We start from the raw sequence: 8,742 nt of genomic DNA on the forward strand, positions 1-8,742 counted from the left end.
TGGTAAGATAATGGTAAGATAATTGTAAGATAATGGTAAGATAATGGTAAGATAATGGTAAGATAATGGTAAGATAATGGTAAGATAAATTGTCATTCCAATGGAGAAATGGTAAGATAATGGTAGCCTGATAATGGCAGGATAATGGTAAGATAATGGAAGATTGGTAAGATAATGGAGAGTAATGGAAGGTGAGATAATGCCAGTAAGATAATGGTAGGATTGGTGAAAGCCAGCAGGAGAGATAATGGTAAGGTTGGTGAAAGCCAGCAGGAGGATAATGGAAGATGATTGAAAGATAAGGAAGATAATGGTAAGATAAATTGTAAGCCATAATGGTAGAGTAATGGAAGGTTGAGTGAAAGCCAGCAGGAGAGTAATGGAAGGTTGAGTGAAAGCCAGCAGGAGAGTAATGGAAGGTTGTGTGAAAGCCAGCAGGAGAGTAATGGAAGGTTGAGTGAAAGCCAGCAGGAGAGTAATGGAAGGTTGAGTGAAAGCCAGCAGGAGAGTAATGGAAGGTTGAGTGAAAGCCAGCAGGAGAGTAATGGAAGGTTGAGTGGAAGCCAGCAGGAGAGTAATGGAAGGAGATGTGGAAGCCAGCAGGAGAGTAATGGAAGGTTGAGTGAAAGCCAGCAGGAGAGTAATGGAAGGTTGAGTGAAAGCCAGCAGGAGAGTAATGGAAGGTTGAGTGAAAGCCAGCAGGAGAGTAATGGAAGGTTGTGTGAAAGCCAGCAGGAGAGTAATGGTAAGAATCTGTGAAAGCCAGTAGGAGAGTAATGGAAGGTTGTGTGAAAGCCAGCAGGAGAGTAATGGAAGGAGATGTGAAAGCCAGTAGGAGAGTAATGGAAGGAGATGTGAAAGCCAGTAGGAGAGTAATGGAAGGTTGTGTGAAAGCCAGCAGGAGAGTAATGGAAGGTTGTGTGAAAGCCAGCAGGAGAGTAATGGTAAGAATCTGTGAAAGCCAGTAGGAGAGTAATGGTAAGAATCTGTGAAAGCCAGTAGGAGAGTAATGGAAGGAGATGTGAAAGCCAGTAGGAGAGGGATGAGAGTAGTTGGGTCAGGTTGGGTCAGGTTTTTCATTCTGGTTATCTTGATCGATTGAAAGAACAGATGACTTTCGGTCAGCCAAGATGTTTTTATGTCGGTGACAGCCCTAACATATTTTATATGTTTATATTGTGTTGTGTGGTATATTATATACGTTTATATTGTTTACATCGTGTTGTGGTGGTTATATATTACATATATAGTGTTTGTGCCTGAGGCTGTTATATAAAACAGGCTGCCGATGAAAGTGTTTGGCTGTTAGCCTTTTAACCTGTTAGCATATTAGCACTAGCCTCAACCTGCTTTCATTAGCTGTAGATGAGCTAACAGCCGGTTAGCATGTTAGCAGTAGCCTCTACCTGATTTCATTAGCTGTAGATGCGCTAACAATCCTGTTAGCATGTTAGCGCTAGCGTCAACATGCTTTCATTAGCCGTAGATGAGCTAACAGCCTGTTAGCATGTTAGCAGTAGCCTCTATCAGCTTTAATTGGCTCTAGACGAGCTAACAGACTGTTAGCATGTTAGCGCCAGCCTCTTATCAGCTTTCAAATAAAATCAAATCAAATTTTATTTGTCACATACACATGGTTAGCAGATGTTAATGCGAGTGTAGCGAAATGCTTGTGCTTCTAGTTCCGACAATGCAGTAATAACCAACAAGTAATCTAACTAACAATTCCAAAACTACTGTCTTATACACAGTGTAAGGGGATAAAGAATATGTACATAAGGATATATGAATGAGTGATGGTACAGGGCAGCATACAGTAGATGGTATCGAGTACAGTATATACATATGAGATGAGTATGTAAACAAAGTAAACAAAGTGGCTAGTGATACATGTATTACATGTATTACATAAGGATGCAGTCGATGATATACATTTACATTACATTTAAGTCATTTAGCAGACGCTCTTATCCAGAGCGACTTACAAATTGGTGCTTTCACCTTATGACAATCAGTGGAACAGCCACTTAGTGCAATAGTGCATCTAGGTCTTTTAAGGGGGGGGTGAGAAGGATTACTTTATCCTATCCTAGGTATTCCTTAAAGAGGTGGGGTTTCAGGTGTCTCCGGAAGGTGGTGATTGACTCCGCTGTCCTGGCGTCGTGAGGGAGTTTGTTCCACCATTGGGGGGCCAGAGCAGCGAACAGTTTTGACTGGGCTGCGTGGGAACTGTACTTCCTCAGTGGTAGGGAGGCGAGCAGGCCAGAGGTGGATGAACGCAGTGCCCTTGTTTGGGTGTAGGGCCTGATCAGAGCCTGGAGGTACTGAGGTGCCGTTCCCCTCACAGCTCCGTAGGCAAGCACCATGGTCTTGTAGCGGATGCGAGCTTCAACTGGAAGCCAGTGGAGAGAGCGGAGGAGCGGGGTGACGTGAGAGAACTTGGGAAGGTTGAACACCAGACGGGCTGCGGCGTTCTGGATGAGTTGTAGGGGTTTAATGGCACAGGCAGGGAGCCCAGCCAACAGCGAGTTGCAGTAATCCAGACGGGAGATGACAAGTGCCTGGATTAGGACCTGCGCCGCTTCCTGTGTGAGGCAGGGTCGTACTCTGCGGATGTTGTAGAGTACAGTTCATTGGCTGTAGATGAGCTAATAGCCTGTTAGCATTTTAGCGCTAGCCTCTTATCAGCTTTCATTGGCTGTAGATGAGCTAATAGCCTGATAGCATTTTAGCGCTAGCCTCTATCTGCATTCATGTCAATTACAGCAATTAAAGGATTTACATCCTGAATGGAGACAGATTTACATGAATTAGCTCATCTGCTCCTCTTCTCTTCTGTTCTCTGCCTTTCTTTTGTCCTTTCTTTCTCTCTCTCTGTTTACCTTTTGGCTCTCTTTTAACAGTCTTTCTCTCTCTCTCTTTCTCTCTCTCTCTCTCTCTCTCTCTCTTTCTCTCTCTCTTTCTTTCTCTCTCGCTTTCTTTCTCTCTCTCTTTCTTTCTCTCTCGCTTTCTTTCTCTCTCTCTTACCTCTCTTTTAACAGTCTTTTTCTCCTCTTTCTCTTTGGCTCTCTGTTAACAGTCTTTATCTCTCTCTCTTTCTCTCTCTTTCTTTCTTTCTTTCTCTCTCTCTGTTTCTTTCTCTCTAACAGTCTTTATCTCTCTTTCTTTCTCTCTCTCTGTTTCACTTTTGGCTCTCTTTTCTCTTTCAGTCTTTCTCTCTCTCTCTTTCTTTCTCTCTCGCTTTCTTTCTCTCTCCTGTTTCACCTTTTGGCTCTCTGTTAACAGTCTTTCTCTCTCTCTTTCTCTTTCTTTCTCTCTCTCTGTTTCACTTTTGGCTCTCTTTTAACAGTCTTTCTCTCTCTCTCTTTCTTTCTCTCTCTCTCTTTCTTTCTCTCTCTCTGTTTCTTTCTCTCTCTCTGTTTCACTTTTGGCTCTCTTTTAACAGTCTTTCTCTCTCTCTCTTTCTCTCTCTCTTTCTTTCTCTCTCGCTTTCTTTCCCTCTCTCTGTTTCACTTTTGGCTCTCTTTTAACAGTCTTTCTCTCTCTCTCTTTCTTTTCTCTCTCTCTCTTTGTCGCTCTCTTTCTCTCTCGCTTTCTTTCTCTCTCGCTTTCTTTCTCTCTCTGTCGCTCTCTTTCTCTCTCTCACTCGTTATCTCCGTCTGTGGTGAGTAGAAAGATGACACACAGCTTCAGTTGCGTTGATGTCAGAGGGAATGGCTTGTCACACACCTGAATGTTGTGTTTGAAGACTACTAGACAGAGACTGGAGGCCTGAATTTTATCTGTCCTCTGTGATGTCACCATAGAGAATGATAGAGTGCCTCTGGTGTAGTCAACTGGGTGGGACTTCCCGACTTCATTGGCTGATCCCTCCTGTTGACCCTGTTGGAGTCATGTCCAACCAGGTCATCAGGAGGGATCAGCCAATCGTGAAGAAGAAAATGTACTACTTCAAAATAGAGATTGCCTCAATGCCCGTGTGCTCACAGACGCCATAATGGGAAGTATGTAGGGATGCTTTCTCTATCATTCTCTATGGATGTCACCTCTTTATCAGTATCAGAGCTACATTCTGATCAACCGTTTGTCAACAATTTACAACACTGCTGTCTGTCTGTCTGTCTGTCTGTCTGTCTGTCTGTCTGTCTGTCTGTCTGTCTGTCTGTCTGTCTGTCTGTCTGTCTGTCTGCATGTCTTTCTGTCTGTCTGATGGGTGAGCAACTGAGTGTTCTGTTAGAGAGAGAAGAGTCTTGTTAGATGGAGAGAGAATGAGGGAGATATGAACTGACGATATGATGGGAGAGAGAAAGGGAGAGACAGTGAAGAGAGTGAGAAGGTCTAATTTTAGAGTCTTGTTAGATGGAGTGGGAAAGAGAGAGGTCTATTTTAGAGTCTTGTGAGGGAAGGAGAGAGGTCTATTTTAGAGTCTTGTACAATGGAGTAGGAAGGAGAGAAGTCTATTTTAGAGTCTTATAAGATGGAGAAGGAAGGAGAGAAGTCTATTTTAGAGTCTTGTGTGGGAAGGAGAGAAGTCTATTTTAGAGTCTTGTGAAATGGAGTGGGAAGGAGAGAAGTCTATTTTAGAGTCTTGTGAGGGAAGGAGAGATGTCTATTTTAGAGTCTTGTGAGGGAAGGAGATAAGTCTATTTTAGAGTCTTGTGAGGGAAGGAAAGAAGTCTATTTTAGAGTCTTGTGAGGGAAGGAGAGAAGTCTATTTTAGAGTCTTGTGAGGGAAGGAGAGAAGTCTATTTTAGAGTCTTGTTAGATGGAGTAGGAAGGAGAGAAGTCTATTTTAGAGTCTTGTGAGGGAAGGAGAGAAGTCTATTTTAGAGTCTTGTGAGGGAAGGAGAGAAGTCTATTTTAGAGTCTTGTGAGGGAAGGAGAGAAGTCTATTTTAGAGTCTTGTGAGGGAAGGAGAGAAGTCTATTTTAGAGTCTTGTGTGGGAAGGAGAGAAGTCTATTTTAGAGTCTTGTGAGGGAAGGAGAGAAGTCTATTTTAGAGTCTTGTGATGGAAGGAGAGAAGTCTATTTTAGAGTCTTGTGAGGGAAGGAGAGAAGTCTATTTTAGAGTCTTGTGAGGGAAGGAGAGAAGTCTATTTTAGAGTCTTGTGAGGGAAGGAGAGAAGTCTATTTTAGAATCTTGTGATGGAAGGAGAGAAGTCTATTTTAGAGTCTTGTGAGGGAAGGAGAGAAGTCTATTTTAGAGTCTTGTGAGGGAAGGAGAGAAGTCTATTTTAGAGTCTTGTGAGGGAAGGAGAGAAGTCTATTTTAGAGTCTTGTGAGGGAAGGAGAGAAGTCTATTTTAGAGTCTTGTGAGGGAAGGAGAGAAGTCTATTTTAGAGTCTTGTGTGGGAAGGAGAGAAGTCTATTTTAGAGTCTTGTGAGGGAAGGAGAGAAGTCTATTTTAGAGTCTTGTGTGGGAAGGAGCGAAAGCGGAGAAAAAAAGAGTGAGAAGTAAAGTGGCCATTTATCCTCAGACTCAGAAGTTGCTTGGGACACAGGGAGGAAGGGAGGGACATGTGGACATGTTGACATGTAAGAAAAATAACGAAGAAGAGTGGTTAGATGAAGGGAGGGAGAGAGGGAGAGAGAGAGAGAGAGACAGAGAGAGAGAGAGACAGAGATAGAGGGAGAGAGAGAGAGAGAGAGAGAGAGAGAGAGAGAGAGAAGAGAGAGAGAGAGAGAGACAGAGAGAGAGAGAGACAGAGACAGAGAGAGAGAGAGAGAGAGAGAGAGAGAGAAGAGAGAGAGAGAGAGAGAGAGAGAGACAGAGAGAGAGAGAGAGAGAGAGAGAGAGACAGAGAGAGACAGAGAGAGAGAGAGAAGAGGAGAAGTGGTCATTTTAGCACCTCCATACCATGTCCTTAACCTTAAAGATTCAAGAGTCAGCTATACAGTTAGATGAAGGGAGGGACAGAAGAGAGAGTGTGTGAGAAGGGGAAGTGGTCATTTTAGCAGGATCTGACCATTATGGATCTGACCATCTCCCATTATAGACCTCTAACCTCAATGATTTATACCTGTCGAACACACACACACACACACACACACACACACACACACACACACACACACACACACACACACACACACACACACACACACACACACACACACACACACACACACACACACACACACACACACACACACACACACACACACACACTATTTTACTGTAGCACAGACTGCAGAGTTAACAGTGACACATCCTCCATCTCCTCTCTGTCTTTCTGTGACACTGCTCCCTCCCTCTCTCTCTCTTTCTCTCCCCCATCATCACTTTCTCTGGTTGAAGCCTCAGTCTTCCGGAGGGGCTATTTTAGAGTTAGAGGATTTGTATTATAAAGTTAGAGAGGGTTATATAGTCAGAGAGAGTTGGTATTATATAGTTAGAGAGGGTTGGTGTGATATAGTTAGAGAGGGTTGGTATTATATAGTCAGAGAGGGTTGGTTTACGTTATATGAGATCTACAGTTTCTTGGCAATTTCTCGCATGGAACAGCCTTCATTTCTCAGAACAAGAAAAGACTGATAAGTTTCAGAAGAAAGTTCTTTGTTTCTGGTCATTTTGAGCCTGTAATCAAACCCACAAATCCTGTTGCTCCAGATACTCAACTAGTCTACAGGAGGCCAGTTTTATTACTTCTTTAATCAGAACAACAGTTTCCAGCTGTGCTAACATAATAGCAAAAGGGTTTTCTAATGATCAATTAGCCTTTTAAAATGATAAACTTGGATTAGCTAACACAACGTGCCATTGGAAGACAGGAGTGATTGTTGCTTCCGGCGCCAACAGAGATGGCCGCTCGCTCGTGTTCTAGGAAACTATGCAGTTTTTTAAATATTTTTTTTTATTTCCTACATTAGTACCCCAGGTCATCTTAGGTTTCATTACATACAGTCGAGAAGAACTACTGAATATAAGATCAGCGTCAACTCACCATCAGTACGAACAAGAATATGACTTTCACGAAGCGGACCCTGTGTTCTGCCTTTCAACCAGGACAACGGAATGGATCCCATTCGGCGACCCAAAAAAACGACTCCGTAAAAGAGGGAAACGAGGCGGTCTTCTGGTCAGACTCCGGAGACGGGCACATCGTGCACCACTCCCTAGTATACTTCTCGCCAATGTCCAGTCTCTTGACAACAAGGTTGATGAAATCCGAGCAAGGGTAGCATTCCAGAGGGACATCAGAGACTGTAACGTTCTTTGCTTCACGGAAACATGGCTCACTGGAGAGACGCTATCGGAGGCGGTGCAGCCAACGGGTTTCTCCACGCATCGCGCCGACAGAAACAAACATCTTTCTGGTAAGAAGAGGGGCGGGGGCGTATGCCTTATGGCTAACGAGACATGGTGTGATGAAAGAAACATACAGGAACTCAAATCCTTCTGTTCACCTGATTTAGAATTCCTCACAATCAAATGTAGACCGCATTATCTACCAAGAGAATTCTCTTCGATTATAATCACAGCCGTATATATTCCTCCCCCAAGCAGACACATCGATGGCTCTAAACAAACTTTATTTGACTCTTTGCAAACTGGAATCCATTTATCCGGAGGCTGCATTCATTATAGCTGGGGATTTTAACAAGGCTAATCTGAAAACAAGACTCCATAAATTGTATCAGCATATCGACTGCGCAACCAGGGCGGGAAAAACCTTGGATCATTGTTACTCTAACTTCCGCGACGCATATAAGGCCCTGCCCCGCCCTCCTTTTGGAAAAACTGACCACGACTACATTTTGTTGATCCCTGCCTACAAACAGAAGCTAAAACAAGAAGCTCCCACGCTGAGGTCTGTCCAACGCTGGTCCGACCAAGCTGATTCCACACTCCAAGACTGCTTCCATCACGTGGACTGGGATATGTTTCGTATTGCGTCAGATAAAAATATTGACGAATACGCTGATTCGGTGTGCGAGTTCATTAGAACGTGCGTTGAAGATGTCGTTCCCATAGCAACGATTAAAACATTCCCTAACCAGAAACCGTGGATTGATGGCAGCATTCGCGTGAAACTGAAAGTGCGAACCACTGCTTTTAATCAGGGCAAGGTGACTGGTAACATGACTGAATACAAACAGTGCAGTTATTCCCTCCGCAAGGCTATCAAACAAGCTAAGCGTCAGTATAGAGACAAAGTAGAATCTCAATTCAACGGCTCAGACACAAGAGGTATGTGGCAGGGTCTACAGTCAATTACGGACTACAGGAAGAAAACCAGCCCAGTCACGGACCAGGATGTCTAGCTCCCAGGCAGACTAAATAACTTTTTTGCCCGCTTTGAGGACAATACAGTGCCACTGACACGGCCTGCAACGAAAACATGCAGCCTCTCCTTCACTGCAGCCGAGGTGAGTAAGACATTTAAACGTGTTAACCTCGCAAGGATGCAGGCCCAGACGGCATCCCCAGCCGCGCCCTCAGAGCATCCGCAGACCAGCTGGCTGGTGTGTTTACAGACATATTCAATCAATCCCTATCCCAGTCTGCTGTTCCCACATGCTTCAAGAGGGCCACCATTGTTCCTGTTCCCAAGAAAGCTAAGGTAACTGAGCTAAACGACTACCGCCCCGTAGTAACCGTAACTTCCGTCATCATGAAGTGCTTTGAGAGACTAGTCAAGGACCATATCACCTCCACCCTACCTGACACCCTAGACCCACTCCAATTTGCTTACCGCCCAAATAGGTCCACAGACGATGCAATCTCAACTACACTGCACA

The sequence above is a fragment of the Oncorhynchus nerka genome, linkage group LG15, assembly GCF_034236695.1.
Source record: "Oncorhynchus nerka isolate Pitt River linkage group LG15, Oner_Uvic_2.0, whole genome shotgun sequence".
Classification (NCBI taxonomy): Eukaryota; Metazoa; Chordata; class Actinopteri; order Salmoniformes; family Salmonidae; genus Oncorhynchus; species Oncorhynchus nerka.